This window comes from Poeciliopsis prolifica, unplaced genomic scaffold (genome assembly GCF_027474105.1).
Source record: "Poeciliopsis prolifica strain line A6 unplaced genomic scaffold, Auburn_PproV2 SCAFFOLD177, whole genome shotgun sequence".
Taxonomy (NCBI): Eukaryota; Metazoa; Chordata; class Actinopteri; order Cyprinodontiformes; family Poeciliidae; genus Poeciliopsis; species Poeciliopsis prolifica.
The window spans coordinates 198,903-218,298 of NW_026562552.1; the positions used below are offsets into that span (position 1 = coordinate 198,903).

At 48.5% G+C, this 19,396-nt stretch overlaps 1 pseudogene; it reads left to right on the forward strand.

Annotated features, from left to right (window-relative positions):
* The first annotated feature begins 873 nt into the window (after positions 1 to 873).
* Positions 874 to 19,396, forward strand: part of LOC129356524 (collagen alpha-6(VI) chain-like) — a 45,054-nt pseudogene continuing 26,531 nt past the window's right edge.

A 19,396-nucleotide genomic window follows, 5' to 3' on the forward strand; every position in this document is an offset into this window, starting at 1 on the left:
TTACTAGTTCTAAATGACTCAAACAGAACTTCTAATTATAAATTAACCAGAAAGTAAGTAAATAAAAATAAATTCATAATCAACATTCTAAGATTTCACTGAAAATAAAGAAATGGCTCCAACACACTGTTTGTGTATTTTCATATGAAGTATTTCAGTGTGAATATTTTTGTGTATAAATAATTAAATTTTCACACATAGCAGAGTTGACATGTTGCAGTGGATAATATTTTTTCTGACTGTTGATCATTTAAAGATAATTAATTCAGTTTCTGATCAGCTGGAGAAAGTTTTGGTTCTTCCAGACATTTATTAGATTCTGCACTGTAAAACATGGCAGATATGAAGTGATTAACAAAAATCCCAGGCATGAATTACAATAATAATCTGTTAAATGTACAAACATTAATTTTGCTGAAAGGTTATGGAAAAAGTTCAGCATAAAGTCACTAATATGTTTTGTATTTTCAGAAACTTCAAATAATTTCTTTCAGTATTTGAATGTCAAATTCACAGAGTGACTATTACAATGTTTTTCAGGGATTTTATTTATTATTATTTATCAGTAGATTATAAATTCATTGACTTTACATACATTTTTCAAAACTTACATAACTTCTCAGAATTGTTTCTTTCACTATTTGTATTTTGATCTGATAACTTTGATTGTATTCACATCTTGTTGCAGTAAAAATAACAAACATTTCTGTTTTCCACCTTATGATATTGTTCTGTTGCAATTTTCCGTAGTTTTAATATAAATTCCACGGCGTTTTTTTGCAGTGCAGAGCTGCAGCGATCAGAAAGCCGACGGCTCCCAGCAGGGGGCCCAGCAGGGGGCGGAGCCTCCGGCCGGCGGTTCGCTCCCTCCATGGCTGAGGCACTCAGCGTCTGGATTCTGGACAGAGCGGACGCAGACGGAGCGGCTCGTCTGTAAGTAAGGCTGCGGCTCTTTGTTCCCGACTCGCTGTAGAGCTGCACAACTCAACTTACTGCACTGAAACCAAATATGCATCAATATGTGCAGATTGTTGCAGCTTTTTATTCTTTTATAGAATTTAAAGGTTTTATTTTCATGCAGTTTAAGGAGAATCAAAGTTTTCTCTTGACTTTTGTAGATAAACCTGAGAAATGTTTGAAAATGTTGGAGCTTTTTACACAATTAACTTGCAGATTGATGCAGATTTCATCGAATCTGAAAACATTCATACATTATTATTATTATTATTTCTCACTCTTATGCCTCTGTGTGTTCAGAAATATTCATAACTGCAGTTTCTGATAGTTTGGTCTTTATTTTGCTGCTTCATGTTGGTTTTAAAACTTTAATGTTTCACATTTCTCTATAATGTGTTCTAACTCTGCCCCTCACCTGCCTCTCACCTGCCCCTCGAATACCCCCCATGCTCTATTTGCCCCCCATGCTCTATTTGCCCCCCATGCTCTGTTTGCCCCCCATGCTCTATTTGCCCCCCATGCTCTATTTGCCCCCCATGCTCTATTTGCCCCCCATGCTCTGTTTGCCCCCCATGCTCTATTTGCCCCCCATGCTCCATTTGCCCCCCATGCTCTATTTGCCCCCCATGCTCCATTTGCCCCCCATGCTCCATTTGCCCCCCATGCTCTATTTGCCCCCCATGCTCCATTTGCCCCCCATGCTCTATTTGCCCCCCGGGGGACGAGGTGAATGTTCTCTCTGATTTATTCCTGATTGGATTTTTTTGGGTGCCTATGCAATCCAGCTTAAAAAAAACATATATATATAATATATATAATTTTTTAATTATTATTATTTTCCTAAGAAACAAGCAACATTCAGCCTGGCAGCTGCCAGGCTTATGAAACATCAGGAAAATCCTGTGGTGCTGCAGCTGAGAATGAAGCATCTGGAACTGACATGTTGGTATCGGGGCCCCAAAAGCCGGGCCCCAGACGGACCGGCCCGGTCCAGTCCAGTCCGGTCCGGTCCGGTCCGGTCCAGCCCCGGGCCCCAAATGGCCCTGAGGCAGAAGCTCAATAAGTCACATTGAAACGTTCCGAGCTCCAAAGTCCTGCATCGTTTACATTTTTGCTGCCATTGTATGTGTGTGTGTGTGTGTGTGACTGTGTGTGTGTGTGTGTGTGTGTGTGACTGTGTGTGTGTGTGTGTGTGTGTGTGTGTGTGTGCGCGCCTCCTGCAGACCTTGTTTGGTCAGAGTTTACGTTTCCAGCCTCGTGGTCATTAGCCGGGCGTTGGCGGCGCCAGGAACCAATCAGATTAGGATCTGGAGGATGAAGGTTCCTCCCTTCATCATCATTTCAAATCTTTCTGCTCCAGAGTTTCCACTGCAGGAAAAAACCTGAAACTGTTTGGGAACCAAATTCATCAGAAAGTTTAGATCAGAGAAATGTTGGAGCAGAGGCGTTCCCAGAGGGGGCTGAGGGGGGCCGATCTTTCATTTATCCGTTGTTTTGTTTTGGTGGTTCCACCCCGACTCTCTTCCTGGTCTGGGCTTCCTGGGAGCGCCTGGTTCCGATGTGAGAGCCGGACCGGTCCGGACCTGGAACGTTTCTCTTCGACACCTTGAATCTGATTCTGTTGGTCTGGTCTGAACTCTTTCCTCAGTTAAATGTGGCTGCAAAGGTCAGAGGTCACGCTCATGTTTATGGCTCCTCCAGACCTGATGAGTGTTTTCCTGTTTATGCTGTCAGGTTCCAGCTCTTCATGCTGCTTCTGGTCCAGCTGTTCACATTCCAGTCTGAGAACTATTCAGAAACTGGATCTGCACCTCGGGATGGTTTGATCCCTCCAGCTTCAGTCTGGGCCCGGCGAGCCCGGCCGCTTCCTGCAGCAACACGCGCCTTTCTTCACCCCTTCTCTACTCCTCCTTACTGGCTGCCATCTTGTTTCTGTGAAACAGATTTTACACGTTTATCTGCGTCTGATAAACGTTTCCCCTTTTTATTTCTTTCTCTGCGTCATTCCTTCTGTGTTTCCATCTTTCCTCTTTCATAAGGAGGAAGCAGCTGGACCGGATCATTTCACAAAAAAACAAAACATTCTTTCAGGACATTAAGTAGAAACATTATAATCCCTGATCTGCACCTGAAAGGGAATATTCCAGAGATCTCTGCTGTTAAACCTTTCCGCGCGGTTCTGATCCGATGGTTTGGATCTCGTTTGCTCACTGCTGCGTTATGGTTTTGCAGGACAGTTGGAGGTCTTTGAGCCGGCGCTGAACCTGCACCAGCTATCGTTTTCATTTCCACCACCTGCAGAGGTAGCAAGGCTGACGCTATCGAGCAATGCTAACCACGCTAGCCGTTCCACCTGCTCGCCACCTGGGGGCGCTTCTGAGTTCAGTCAGATGCTAAAGCCGGACCTTCAAAACCAACACAAAAACTCAGCTGCAGTACTACCATTCAACCTGCAGAGGGCATCTCTGAGGCGGCTCCAGGCAAATATTACAAAATCAAATTTGAGCAAAATGTTAAAATCTGCACAGAAAAAAATGAAATATCAGTTTTATACATATTTGTTAATATTATCATTATAATCTGTGGGAAAAAATAACGTCCTCTGCTTCTGCCAGTACTAACTACAGAAATTCACCAGACAACCAATCAGAGCCAGGAGGAGGGGCTTAGTGCTGTCAATCACTGCTGGGGCTACAGATGCTAACGCTAGCTGATCTGAAACCAACTGACCTCCATGTTTAACCCCTGTGTGTGTGTGTGTGTGTGTGTGTGTGTGTGTGTGTGTGTGCGCGCTCAGATGTGATGTGTTGAAGCAAACATCACCTCTGGCTCCATGTGCTGCTTCAAGATCTCCTCTTCCTCTTTACCCAGCAGCTTCTCCATCACAGCCGTTTCTCGGTTGTGAGACCAGTTAAAACATTTTTCCGGGTCCCGGTTGGTTCAGGTTCTGAATGGACTTGTGGGAAGTTCTCACAGATCCAGATGTTCCAGCTGTCAGAAATCAGGAGCTGCTGCTGGTTTGGATATGGACTGAACAGAACCGCCGCCATGCAGCTACAGCAGCTGCTGCTGTGGACCGGAACCGCAGAGCCTGAGCTGCAGCATAGGGCAAGCAGTTTAACACTTAATAACGGCCTGTTCATCCGGGAGCGGCTCGTTGGCTCGGCAGGACGATGTCAGAGAAAATGTTTTATAAAATCTGTCAAAAGTGAATCGTAATAATTTGGGTCAAAATGAGTTCAAAGTTTAGTTGAATATTAAGCTGGCAGCTAAATATTCCCAGTTGGACCTTGAATGCATCTGAAGCTGAATGTGTGGAACTCGTCTCCAGTTGTTCAATCTGAGTTTGACGTTTTGCAGATTCAACTTTCTAAATTCCTGGCGTTGATTTTCGACTGGAACGTTCGGCGGCTCGTCACTTGTGGCTCATAAATTTGTAAACATCTTGCCGTACTGGTTCCGGTTGGGCCGAACCGGCGGAACCGGACCGGTTCTGCTCAGTTCTGTTTGAACGTCAGGCAGACAGTGTGACAAAACTCTCCCTGGTTCTGGTCCAATCGAGACCCGCAGCATCATCAGAACCGGTTCTGTGTCAAAGCGGGCCGAGCCGGGCCGGGCCGGCGTGGCAGCAGCAGTTCTGCTTCCTTCAGAGAATATTTTTTATTCTTCTGACTCATTTTTCTTCTTTGTGGGATAAAATCCAAAACCCAATAGAACCAGAACCGACAGACTGTTTTTTTTAGAGTCCAGACTTTAATTGGTCCACTCCATCATCTTCATCAAACCAAAAACATCTCTGAGCCAACAGAACCCGATCAGAACCTCCTCTAGAACCTGATCAGAACCTCCTCCGGAACCCGATTAGAACCTCCTCTGGAACCCGATCAGAACCTCCTCTGGAACCCAATCAGAACCTCCTCTGGAACTTGATCAGAACCCGATCAGAACTTCCTCTGGAACCCGATCAGAACCTCCTCTGGAACCCAATCAGAACCTCCTCTGGAACTTGATCAGAACCCGATCAGAACTTCCTCTGGAACTTGATCAGAACCCGATCAGAACCTCCTCTAGAACCCGATCAGAACCTCCTCTAGAACCCGATCAGAACCTCCTCTGGAACCCGATCAGAACCTCCTCCGGAACCCGATCAGAACCTCCTCCAGAACCCGATCGGGTCAACCCTCTGATCTCGGTCTCGTTGGAGGAGACGCTGCAGCGCTGCGATCAGCGGAGCGGGAAACAGCCGAGCGCCAGATGTTCTCGCCTCCTTTCATGTCTTTCCAAAAGTTTCCATGAACGTTCCGTGGAAACGGGAGTATGAATACTTCCTTCCTTTCTTCCTTCCTTCCTTCCTTCCCTCCTTCCTTCCTTCCTTCCTTTCTTCCTCCCCTTTTCCTTTCCTTCCGACCATAACCTGTCTCCTGGTCCTGCTGATTTCACTGCCAATCCGATCGGATCTGAACAGAACCAGGAGGAATAATGAGGCTGTAATTAGGAACATCTGCAAGCCGGGCTCAGATTGGACCAGAGCCAAAGCACCTTGTTCGGGCCCCAGCCAGCATCAGAACCGCCTGACGTCCTTCAGATTCTCAAAGTGGGACTCCAGCAGAGATCAAATGGGCCGGCGGCACCGACGCACACTCGGGTCCAAACTGTAAACATGGCGGGCAGCCAGAGGTTGGAGGTTCTGGTAAACAGAGCTGATGGGTAAACAACACAGGGGCCCACAGGGGCCCCAACGGCCCACAGGCCTCTGAGTGACTGCAGATGGACCCCCTGAAAGAGGCCCCGGGACTGAACAGGCCAGAACCGGACCGGAACCAGACCAATTCTGGAACCAGACAGACTGGGCCCACTGTGGGTCAACTGGGCCAACTGTGGGCGAAGTGGGACCGGTGTGGATGAAGTGGGACCGGTGTGGGTGAAGTGGGACCGGTGTGGATGAAGTGGGACCAGTGTGGATGAAGTGGGACCGGTGTGGGTGAAGTGGGACCGGTGTGGGTGAAGTGGGACTGGTGTGGGTGAAGTGGGACCAGTGTGGATGAAGTGGGACCGGTGTGGATGAAGTGGGACCAGTGTGGATGAAGTGGGACCTATGTGGATGAATTGGGACCAGTGTGGATGAAGTGGGACCTATGTGGATGAATTGGGACCAGTGTGGATGAAGTGGGACCAGTGTGGATGAAGTGGGACCAGTGTGGATGAAGTGGGACCTATGTGGATGAAGTGGGACCAGTGTGGATGAAGTGGGACCAGTGTGGATGAAGTGGGACCGGTGTGGATGAAGTGGGACCAGTGTGGATGAAGTGGGACCTATGTGGATGAAGTGGGACCGGTGTGGGTGAAGTGGGACCTATGTGGATGAAGTGGGACCGGTGTGGGTGAAGTGGGACCGGTGTGGATGAAGTGGGACCTATGTGGATGAAGTGGGACCGGTGTGGATGAAGTGGGACCAGTGTGGATGAAGTGGGACCGGTGTGGGTGAAGTGGGACCGGTGTGGGTGAAGTGGGACCTATGTGGATGAAGTGGGACCGGTGTGGATGAAGTGGGACCAGTGTGGATGAAGTGGGACCGGTGTGGGTGAAGTGGGACCGGTGTGGGTGAAGTGGGACCGGTGTGGGTGAAGTGGGACCGGTGTGGATGAAGTGGGACCTATGTGGATGAAGTGGGACCGGTGTGGATGAAGTGGGACCGGTGTGGGTGAAGTGGGACCGGTGTGGGTGAAGTGGGACCTATGTGGATGAAGTGGGACCGGTGTGGATGAAGTGGGACCAGTGTGGATGAAGTGGGACCGGTGTGGATGAAGTGGGACCTATGTGGATGAAGTGGGACCAGTGTGGATGAAGTGGGACCAGTGTGGATGAAGTGGGACCGGTGTGGGTGAAGTGGGACCGGTGTGGATGAAGTGGGACCAGTGTGGGTGAAGTGGGACCAGTGTGGTGAAGTGGGACCGGTGTGGGTGAAGTGGGACCGGTGTGGATGAAGTGGGACCGGTGTGGATGAAGTGGGACCAGTGTGGGTGAAGTGGGACCGGTGTGGGTGAAGTGGGACCGGTGTGGATGAAGTGGGACCAGTGTGGATGAAGTGGGACCGGTGTGGATGAAGTGGGACCGGTGTGGATGAAGTGGGACCTATGTGGATGAAGTGGGACCAGTGTGGATGAAGTGGGACCGGTGTGGATGAAGTGGGACCTATGTGGATGAAGTGGGACCGGTGTGGATGAAGTGGGACCAGTGTGGATGAAGTGGGACCGGTGTGGGTGAAGTGGGACCGGTGTGGATGAAGTGGGACCAGTGTGGGTGAAGTGGAACCGGTGTGGGTGAAGTGGGACCAGTGTGGGTGAAGTGGGACCAGTGTGGTGAAGTGGGACCGGTGTGGATGAAGTGGGACCTATGTGGATGAAGTGGGACCGGTGTGGATGAAGTGGGACCAGTGTGGATGAAGTGGGACCAGTGTGGATGAAGTGGGACCGGTGTGGGTGAAGTGGGACCGGTGTGGATGAAGTGGGACCTATGTGGATGAAGTGGGACCGGTGTGGATGAAGTGGGACCAGTGTGGATGAAGTGGGACCGGTGTGGGTGAAGTGGGACCGGTGTGGATGAAGTGGGACCTATGTGGATGAAGTGGGACCAGTGTGGGTGAAGTGGGACCAGTGTGGGTGAAGTGGGACCGGTGTGGATGAAGTGGGACCTATGTGGATGAAGTGGGACCGGTGTGGGTGAAGTGGGACCGGTGTGGATGAAGTGGGACCTATGTGGATGAAGTGGGACCGGTATGGGTGAAGTGGGACCAGTGTGGGTGAAGTGGGACCAGTGTGGGTGAAGTGGGACCAGTGTGGGTGAAGTGGCCGGGCTTGGAGCAGCAGAGATGTTCAGGGTGGTGAACCAGCAGCAGTTTCTCCATGAAGTCGATTCTCAGGAAGGATTTTCTGCTCATCCTAGCCGTAGCGAGACGCCACCTGCAGCCCTCAGATCACAGGAAGTGAAGCCCCTTGGCATGAAGTGGAACCGCTCAGCAGTAAATGCAGCCAGATGCCGAGGCTCAACTCTCACCATGGAGAAACCATTAAGGCTCATTAAGTGGTCGGAGCCACAGAGTTCCCTGCTCTCACCAGCAGGAAGCCAAGTTGGGCCTGGAGTTGTTAAAACGGCTGGTTCCTCTTCATCGGTAATCATCACGACTCAAATTCACCAAGATTCTGAGTCCCTCATAGATCTCCTCGCATAGACCTCCTATTGAAGCTTCAGAGAGTCACTTATTTGCTGAGAGGAGATGACAGAAAATAAGGAGCTGACTGTTTCTAGGGTGGTCGACCCCATAGTTAGCCTTGGTAAATCCCGGACGAGCCCCCATTTTTGTTTCACCTGTCAGTCTGCTGTGGTAAAGCAGGTGAAACGGGTCAATAACCAAAGAAAACTGTTGCTAGGCGTTGTTCAACCCAGTAAACCCAGTAAAAAATGATCCGATCACTGAACCTAAACTAGATTCATGATGATGAAACTAACTGAAATGAGTTGGCAAAGCCCGCTGCCGTCTCCTTCCCGTCCGTCTGTCCTTCATCTTCCTGCTTTAGCTGAAGGTCTAATTTAAAGATTTTCGAGGCTCTGGAAAACCTGCAGCGTCTGTTTGGAACAGATTCAGGAATCTAAATGGAATCTGTAAATATGTCACACGCAGCTTCTCTGCAGGCGTCGCTCAGAAATATTTGCCCAAATGAAAACTAAGCTGACGGACGGACCGGCACCTCCGGCGATGTGTGACCCACATCACTTCCTGTGGTTGTGAGGTGATTCCTGCGACTGCAGCAGATTTACAGTTGTATCTGCGGTTCCTGCATGGCGTCACTCTGAAGCCTGACCTGAGAGGACGAAAAGCTGCTGGGAAACAGGATGAAGCAACCAGGAGACGCAGCTCTAAAATGGTTCAGTCTGACTTTAATTAACATCTGCGTCTAACGAGATTAACCACTCATTTCATGAAAAATGATGTCAGTGTCATGAAATAAATCACGATCCTGGTGCCATTCACATCATATTCATAATTATTCAACCACAAACCAAAGATAAATCACTGAAAGGGATCAATGTGGAAATCTTTCTTCATAATTATAAACAATATAATGTTAAAATGCCAGGATTTTCTTATTTAGCTCTAAGAAAAATTTACTGACACAACTGAGGCAACAACTAGGTTAAAGTTTCTGTTTTTTTAACCATCATCTGTCACAATCCTGGGTTGTGTTAATGTTTTCATTGTCGTTGGGCTTCATGTTCTGGTCTTGCTGTTCAGTTCCAGATGCTCATTATTTAAATGGTGTGGCCATTTGTGTGTTGGGTTTAAGTCTCTTTATCTGTGTTTTTTTCTCCCAATGTTTCATCTGTGTTGATTAGTTTCCTTCCTGTTCCTCTGCTCCGCTCACCGCTAATGGCAATGCTAGCTACGCTTAAATATTGGCCATGTGAAAGACCTTATACCAACATGCTATTCAGGGGTAGCTAATGCTAAAGCGTTATACCAACATGCTATTCAGGGGTAGCTAATGCTAAAGCGTTGTACCAACATGCTATTCAGGGGTAGCTAATGCTAAAGCGTTATACCAACATGCTATTCAGGGGTAGCTAATGCTAAAGCGTTATACCAACATGCTTTTCAGGGGTAGCTAATGCTAAAGAGTTATACCAACATGCTATTCAGGGTAGCTAATGCTAAAGCGTTATACCAACATGCTATTCAGGGGTAGCTAATGCTAAAGCGTTGTACCAACATGCTATTCAGGGGTAGCTAATGCTAAAGCGTTATACCAACATGCTATTCAGGGTAGCTAATGCTAAAGCGTTATACCAACATGCTTTTCAGGGGTAGCTAATGCTAAAGCGTTATACCAACATGCTATTCAGGGGTAGCTAATGCTAAAGCGTTATACCAACATGCTATTCAGGGGTAGCTAATGCTAAAGCGTTGTACCAACATGCTATTCAGGGGTAGCTAATGCTAAAGCGTTATACCAACATGCTATTCAGGGGTAGCTAATGCTAAAGCGTTATACCAACATGCTTTTCAGGGGTAGCTAATGCTAAAGCGTTATACCAACATGCTATTCAGGGGTAGCTAATGCTAAAGCGTTATACCAACATGCTATTCAGGGGTAGCTAATGCTAAAGCGTTGTACCAACATGCTATTCAGGGGTAGCTAATGCTAAAGCGCTATACCAACATGCTGTTCTGGGGTAGCTAATGCTAAAGCGTTATGCCAACATGCTATTCAGGGGTAGCTAATGCTAAAGCACTAAAGCAACATAATACAGGTATCTCTGGTTAACTTGTCTGTCTTGACAGTATCAAGCAATTTTTCTGGGTAAAGGATTAATAATGCCACCTGATAGAAGCTAATGCCAGTATGCTAACTTCAACCATGTTACACACCTTGTGTAACATCGCACCCTCTGGAGAATCAAAGTTTACAAAAGTAAACTTTGAACAGTTCTAATGTATACATTAACTTAGGGGATTCTAATGGTTCTAAATGTTTTCAAAGTTAGCAAAAACATAACAGCACTAAACAACAATTAGCCACACTATTAGCACTTTAGTGGCTTAGCACCCACCACTGTTACTTACCTTCTTGGGTGCCACTTCATTTCCTGGTCCCATTGTGAGGCCTTAGAGGTTTTTGGATTGTTTACATCATTAAAAACTCCTGATTTTACATCCTGCCTTCATTTGGGTCCAAACAAAAGTGAACATGCCAGGAAAGGAGGCAGAAGGATGATGGGACTCAATGTGAGGCCCTGGACATCTCAGCAGTGATGCAGAGAAGGTCTGCTGGGGAAGAGGAGAGAACCTGCTGGGCCGACTGGTTCCAAGCAGGAAGAAGAACCAGGAATGGGACAAAGACAAGCGCATCCTGTCGACGTGTTTCCACCCACAGTTCTTCCTGGGTTGGAGCACTCACAGCGGGAGTATGAATACTTGTGACCCTGTTGAGTCTTTGTGCGTTACGCCTGGAATGTCGTGTTGGGAAACTTTACTGAGGAAAAGCCGCAAATATTTCTGCTTCATATTCTTCATCTTTTAATTCTGAGGAGACAATGGAAGACGTTTTAATGTCTGGTTCTGGTTCCCCACCGCCCAGCTGTGGTTGGACCTCCCCACTTCCAGATGCTGAGCAGATGCTCCTCTTCATCTCCAACTTGTCTGTTTGTTTCAGGAAGAGAAGAACCTGAAGACAGATCCATCATGGAGGGGGGCCAGAGTCTGCTGTTGTGCCTCATCGTGGCGGCGTGTTTCCAAGGCAACGCCGCCCAGACCACAGGTGGGTGCAATGATGTTGCTCTGCTTCACATGTAGAACGCTCCTATGCTTCACTCGTCACATCTTCAGGAGAGGTTAACTCAGCCTGAGCTGCATGTCTCTGCTCCACCCTCACGCTGCACTCCAACACTAACCGGGGTTAGCTGGTGTAGCGCTGATTGTAGATCATGAGACTGTGGACGTTAGATTTAGAGGAAGCGCTAAGCCGATTTCCACGCCGCGTATCAATGAATATGGAGGTTTAAGCGCTTTTAGAGGAGCGCTCTCGTATTGGCGGACGACTGTGACCCCATCCACGCTGCTGGCGTCCAGAAACCTTCCAGAACCGGACCAAATCAGGAATCACGTTACTTATTTTCCTCCAGCTTTCACTCAACACGATCAGCTCACCCCCTCTATCACAAAATCACGCTACGCTTACTCACCTGCAGCCAGAGGTCCGGTCCGAACGTCCGGTCAGCTCTGTTAGATTCTGTCAGCGCTCTCCTTGACCTCTGCCCTCCCTCAGTCTGCACCCAAGAGGCCGTAGCTGACCTGGTCTTCCTGGTGGACGGCTCATGGAGCATCGGCACCGAGAACTTCGATCAGATCCGTCAGTTTCTCTACTCGCTGGTCAACAGCTTCGACGTCAGTCCCGATCATGTCCGGGTCGGCCTGGTCCAGTACAGCTTCACGCCGCGTACCGAGTTCCAGCTCAACACCTTCCAGGACAAGAAGGAGATCCTGGAGTACATCGAGAGCCTACCGTATTCGGGAGGCGGAACCAACACCGGGAGGGGCCTGGACTTCATACTGAACAAGCACTTTGTGGAGTCAGCTGGGAGCCGCGTGGCGCAGAGCGTGCCGCAGATCGCCGTGGTCATCACCGACGGAAAATCACAGGACGAGGTGGAGCTCCATGCGGAGAGGCTGAGGAACAAGGGGATCATTCTGTACGCCATCGGCATCAAGGACGCAGACGCAGATGAGCTGAAGCAGATAGCAAACCGGCCGTACAGTCAACACGTCCACAGCGTGTCGGACTTCTCCGCTCTGCAGGGCATTTCCCAGAACATCGTCCAGACACTCTGCACCACCGTGGAGGAGGCCAAGAGACAAGTTCAGCAGATGTCTCAAGGTAAAGACCGATCTGGTCGCACATCCAGAGCTCCGATCTGGAAAGCAGTGATTGGTCCATTTTCTTTAGGATAAGCTCAGTTTGGTCCCTGGGGGCCAAAAGCTGATCGTCCAAGTCCTGAGGTCCTAATCAAAGTTCTGGGAAGATATTCCCTAAAAACAGACAGATTTAGCCACTCTCACTTTGAGAAGGAACAGGGTGACAGTGGAGAGGAACAAACCCTTTATCAGGAAGAAAGCTTCAGGAGAACAAAATACAATGTAGGCAACAATCTATCGGGACTTTTTTTTCCAGACAAACAGAATCATTGAGCCAGAAAAGTAGGTAGACTGTTACATTATCAGTAAGTACAGAAAACTCCAGACATGTTTCAGAAAAACCTGATCCAGTCTAACTGTCAGAGGAAAGTTTTAGTCCTAATCCAGAAAGTATCCGGGGTGAGTAAACTAGGAGCTGGTTCAACCGGAGAGGAGCTGGAACACTAAAGGATCTGCCTCCGGGAACCCTGCTGAGTAACTTTTTACTGATGAGTCGATGGCAGATCATCGAATGCAACTCAGCTCTCGGAGACGCCTGATTAAATAATCTCTTCAGAACAGAAACACTTGAGGTTTGTAGGGTGTTTCTCTTCCAAACTCTCAGAGCTCAGAAACACTCAGATCAGAACCAGTTTTGCAGTGTTTGACTTTCTTCTTCTTTGCAGAATGTGCCGTAGCCAACATGGCCGACATCGTCTTTCTGGTCGATGGCTCTTCCAGCATTGGCATCCCAGCTTTCAGCAAGTTCGGTTGTTTCTCCAAAACGTTGTCTCCGGTCTTGACATTGGCCCAGACAAAGTCCGTGTCGGCCTGGCTCAGTACAGTACCAACCCTCACAAAGAGTTCCTGTTGAAGGAGCACCTGGACGCTCCGTCTCTGATGACTGCAATACAGAAATTTCCCTATCGGGCCGGAGGCACGAATACCGGCAAGGCCATAGACTTTCTGATTTCAGAGTACTTCACGGAGGAGGCGGGCAGCCGAGCGAGTCAGAGAGTGCCTCAGATCGCTGTGGTCATCACTGACGGAGACTCGTCAGACAACGTGATGGAGCCTGCCCGGCGACTGCGAGAACAGGGGGTCATCGTCTTCGCCATCGGGGTGGGAAAGGCCAATCTGGAGGAGCTGGAGAACATCGCTAACCAGCCGTCACAGCGCTTCCTGTTCACCATCGACAGCTACGAGGCCCTCCAGAGGCTGACGGGGGGTCTGCTGCAAACCGTCTGTGTCTCCATGGAAGACCAAAGACAAGGTGAGGCAGAGAGCCACAGGGCCTCTGAAGTCTCAGTAGGTCTTCCCTCGGTGCTTTTCATTTAAAGCAGAAGTCACTATCAGATTTGTTTGCTGTTCTTGCAGTCTCGTGTTTCACATTGTACCTGGTCTTCGCAGCAGGATGTGCTGAGTTCTGCTTCCTGTGATACTCGAGGTCAATGTTTGGTCTCAAGAACAGCATTAGCTTAGAGACTTTCTGATTCCCAGTCTAGCGTTGATTCTTGGTTGAGTTGGACCTTACCTGCTCAACATGTCTGAACTCCAGAACTCATTCAGTGTTTCCTTCTTTCAGCTTTGGCAGAGAAGTTTGCAGACATCTTCTTCCTGGTGGACGGCGGTATGACACAAACACAGTTCCAGCAGGTCAGAACGATCCTCGCCCGACTGGCCAATCAGGTTAACTTTGGAGCTTCTGCCTATCGCCTGGGCTTGGCCCAGTACAGTGAACAAGTGAAGGTGGAGTTTCTCCTCAACCAGCATCAAACCAAAGAGCAGATCCAGGCTGCAGTGAAGAGCTTCCAATATCTCCGACTTCCATCTGCTGCAAAACGAAACCTGGGCGCCGCCTTGAGCTACGCCAGCACTAACTTTTTCACCAAGGAGGCGGGAAGCCGAGCAGATCAAGGCTACAGACAGTTCCTGGTTGTTATGAGTGGGAGTGACTCCAGCGATCAAGTGTTTTACGGATCCCGTCAAATCCAGTCAGAAGCCATCACTGGTGGGGATGAGCCTCGGAGAGTCCATGGAGGAGCTACGCGTGGTTGCCACTGGACAGCATGTCTACCAGGTCAACACCACTACTGTTCCTCTGCTCAGACGGATCTTTGAGACCGAGGAACCCGAGACATTTCTGACTCAAGGTTGGTTCCACTGAACTTTAATCATAGCCTGACTACCTGCTGCTGTAGCTCATCCATTTAAGATTTCAGACAATGCCTGGTGCCTGTTCCGATCATCGCATTTACAAATGATCTGCTTTTTGAGCACTTAAGGAGTACTTTAAGCACATCATGCCAAGCTGGGTGTTTGACATTATTTTTGATTTTTCTGCAGATTGCAGAGCCGCCAAACTGGCCGATATCGTGTTCATCGTGGATGAGTCGGGAAGCATCACTGTCGAAAACTTCCAGCTGGTGCGGTCCTTCCTGTACTCGATCATCAGTGGCCTGGAGATCGATCCAAACAGAGTTCGAGTGGGGATCGTGTTGTACAACGAACAACCCAAAGCACAGGTCTACCTCAACACATTCAAGGAGAAAACCGAACTACTGAACTTCATCAAAATCCTGCCTTACCGTGGCGGTGGTACGAGCACAGGGGCTGCCCTGAACTTCACGGGAAAGAACGTCTTCACCACAGAGAAAGGGAGCAGGAAGGATAAAGGTGTGGAGCAGGTGGCCATAGTGATCACTGATGGAGAGTCTCAGGATGACATGAGCCAGGCAGCAGCTGAGCTTCGACGTTCCGGAGTCACCATTTATTCCGTGGGAGTCCAAAACGCCAATGAGGACGAGTTGAGGCAGATAGCCTCCCATCCTCCACAGAAACATGTCTTCATGGTGGACAGCTTCGCCAGACTGAAATCGCTGGAAGAGCACCTGCAGAAAACACTGTGCTACAACATCATCCGCCAGGCGGTGTCAGTCAGCGCAAGACGATCCGGCATCAGAGAAGGTCTGCTGTTAGACCCCAAGCAAAAACAACCCAGAGATGTTTGCACTTTGACCAGCTTTCACTAACCTATGGGAACAAATGTCCTGTTTGTGTTTTCTTCACAGGCTGCGTCCAAACAGATGAAGCTGATATCTTCTTCCTCATCGACCACTCAGGAAGTATTTACCCGTCTGATTTTCAAGACATGAAGAAGTTCATCCTGGAGTTTATCAACATTCTCCGTATTGGACCACAACATGTCCGCATAGGAGTCACAAAATACGCAGATTTGCCAGAACTGGAATTTGATCTGACAACCTATTCTGATCAGGAGACGCTGAAGAAAGCGGTGGAGGAGATCAGGCAGGTGGGAGGCGGCACAAATACTGGGAAAGCTCTGGAGTTCATGAGTCCGCTCTTTGAGAGAGCCACGGTGAGCCGCGGTCACAAAGTTCGAGAGTACCTGGTGGTCATCACTGATGGAGAGTCTGCAGATAAGGTCAAGGCTCCTGCAGAGGCTCTGAGGGCGCAAGGCGTGATCACCTACGCCATTGGGGTGAAGGACGCTGTCGTGGGAGAACTGGAAGAGATTTCTGGCAACCCAAAGAGGATGTTCTTCGTTAACAATTTTGATGCTCTCAATCCAATCAAGGACGATATCATCACTGACATCTGTTCCACAGATGGTAAGCTTACTGGTTTATTCAGGAGGATCAGTGGAAAGTAGATATCCTCAAAAAAGTTTGGAGAATGTTTAGTAAAAGTTTGTTGGTAGATTTCAGAGGCATAATGAACATTTTTAAGGTTTCTCATCCCATGTCTGTGTCCATTTGTCCACAGTTTGTAAAGATGTACCGGGTGACCTGCTGTTCCTCATCGACAGCTCTGGAAGTATTCACCCAGACGACTACAACAAGATGAAGGACTTCATGAAATCTATCATCAGCACGTCTTTTGTTGGCAGGAATGAGGTTCACGTTGGTGTGATGCAGTTCAGCAGCAGCCAGAAGCCAGAGTTCTCCCTCATTGAGCACTTCACCAAAAAGGACATGATGGTGGCCGTTGACGGCATGACACAGATGGGCGGAGGAACGAAGACCGGTGCAGCCATCTCAGCGGTGTCCCAGCTGTTCGATCGAGCCAGGGGAGGACGGCCTGACCTGCCGCAGAGGCTGGTGGTGATCACTGATGGCGAGGCTCAAGACAACGTCAAAGCTCCTGCTGAAGCGCTGAGGGCCAAGAGCGTTCTGGTTTACGCCATTGGAGTGATGAAGGCCAACACCACGCAGCTGCTGGAGATCAGCGGCTCTGCAGACAGGATGTACGCTGAGAGGGACTTCGACGCTCTGAAGGATCTGCAAAGACAGCTGTCCCTAGATCTGTGTGATCCAGAGAGAGGTCAGAAAATATTATGTTTCCAGGCTAAGAAAGGTGTCCATTTATTTGCCGTATTGTCCCTTCTGTCTCAAGTCGAGTATACTTGAGGTTGAAGTCCACTTTAGCGGCCAGTTCAGAACCTCAGTCTTGTTGGGGAAACCAGAGGTTAGCCTGCCGGCAGGTCATTGTCTTTCTACATCCTTCACTGAGCATAAGGTCACTGATGGTGGCCAGACAAGTCAAACTATAGCCTGAGGCAACCCCAGACCATCATACTTCCACCACCATGTCTGACTGCAGCTATGTGATGTTCTGGTTCTGAGATGCTGTTAGTCTTACACCAGAGCCCCACTATTGTCTCGTAAGTCCGCAGAACATTTTAAGGATAGTGACAATAACTTTCTGAGGTTTTCTCAATAGAGGTGTAAAACTCAGTCATAAAATGAGGTGAATCATGACTGAAAAAGGGGATGATTACTTTTTCAAATAGGACAATATTGTCTTTCTTCATCTTTCCCGTTTCCCTTCCAGACTGCAAGAAGACCGAACAGGCAGACATCATCTTCCTGGTGGACGGCTCCACCAGCATCACCCTGAACAAGTTCAGAAGCATGCAGAAGTTCATGCACTCCATGGTGAACCAGACCACGGTGGGCAAAGACCTGACTCGCTTTGGCGTCATCCTCTACTCCACCTTACCCAAATCTGTCTTCACTCTGAGTCAGTACGGTACCAGACAAGAGGTTTTTAAAGCCATAACAGACCTGAGGCCCCCGTTAGGAGACACATTCACTGGGCGGGCCCTGACATATTCATTGCAGTTCTTCGGTGCTGAGCATGGGGGGCGGGCGGCGCTGAAGGTGCCTCAGATCCTCATGGTGATCACAGACGGAGACGCTACTGACCGCTACAGTCTGTTGGCGCCGTCGGTGGCGCTCAGGAAGGCAGGAGTCAACGTGTTCAGTATCGGGGTGGAAGGAGCCAATGTGACCCAGCTGGAGATCATGGCTGGTAATGATCAGTCCAAGGTTTTCTACGTGGACAACTTCAAAGCCTTGGAAACCCTCTACAAGAACATCAGCCAGGTGCTCTGCAACTTCACCAAGCCAGGTGAGACAGTTGCTTTCTCTGACGATTCATCTGACGTGACAGTAAGAACCTGAGCTCCAGCTAATGTGCTAATTGCTCATTAGCTCACTTTTTATTAAGTTCTTTTGCTAACTTTAGCGCACTTAGCTTCCCTTAAATTAATTTCACCCCATAAATTCTAGAGCACCGATGTACTTGGTCATTATGTCGACTTTATTCAGCTTCAGTTGAATGAAGTTCTGCATCTTTGTTGAATCGATGGTCAAGAATTCAAGTAGCTACACAAACAATTGGACGCCAGGAGGACTGCTGACAAAAATACATGAAAGAAGACGCATAACTGCACAGTTAGGAGTGTAATTGCATTTTTGACCTGTTGAGGTGATGTACTCTGTTGTAGCACGTTGTGGATATTGAACAAAAATATAAAGCCCATGTCAAATCTAAGAGTTCTATAAATATTCGGGTTAACAATATGGAGAAACTCAAAATATATTTTCAGTATCGGCATATCGGCATTTGTAGAGGATTGACTGTCCTTTGAACATGATGGAGGCTGAGGAGTCTGGTTCTGACCCAGTGGGCTTCCCGTAGGCGGTTACAGTCTGAGCTCTGATGCGTCTGTTGCTCAGACCAATAATCTAATCGGCTGCGTGTCGCTGGGCTGAACCCGTCCTCAGATGGACGAGCCGACCTGGCCATCTGGTGCCGCTCGGACAAGGATGCTGAGACTCCAAGTAGGGCTTGAAGACGCTCGTCAGTAAGTCTGGACCTGAACTTGGACGTATTGAAGTTCAAGGTAGAGAAGAGCTTTTTGCACAAGAAGACACATGGTCGACTTGAACAGTCGGGAAAGCTCAGGGAAGCTGGGCGGCAGTTCCCTCAAAAACTGTCTGCTTTCCACTCACCTCCCTGAAGTTGGCTTTGAGTTCAGAGTTCACTGCAGGTCAATGAGGTCCGGTTGAAGCACAGGAGGAACATCTTGCACATGAAAGGAGAATGGTCTCATGTTGTCATAGGCAGCACTGACAGCTCTGGCCTTGTAACTTTACTCAGTACATTAAGCTCATGTGTAATGTCAACAAGAATAGCTAAGTCCATGAGCCATTTGGGATCACTTAGCGCTCAAACAGCAACCCCATCTTTCTCCATCAAGGCTTCACTTCCTCTCTCAACTCAAAGAATGTCTTCAATGTTTCCCCCGCTGAGCCAGCGTACCTCGGTGCAGTAGAGCACGTCCCCATGTTCTGACTCCATTTCCTCTAAAAAGCTTCTGTGCTTTAAGCGCCTGGATCTGATTTGGTTGATGCAACGACAGACATCACATTGTCAAACTTCAGGCATTTGCTGCAAAGGGCCTGCTGATGGATAATGCAGTGCAGAGCAATGGCCTCCTCCTCACTCTCCTCTTCCAGGTTTTTTTTTTTTTTTTTAAACTTTATTTTTATCTATTTTTAACAACACATGTCCACAGTTGCATTCGTCTGTCTCTTACTGACATATATCTTCTGCATTATAACTTGACAAAAGATGAGACATCAAATGATCTAACATAGGCAATAAGGAATACATACCAGTACA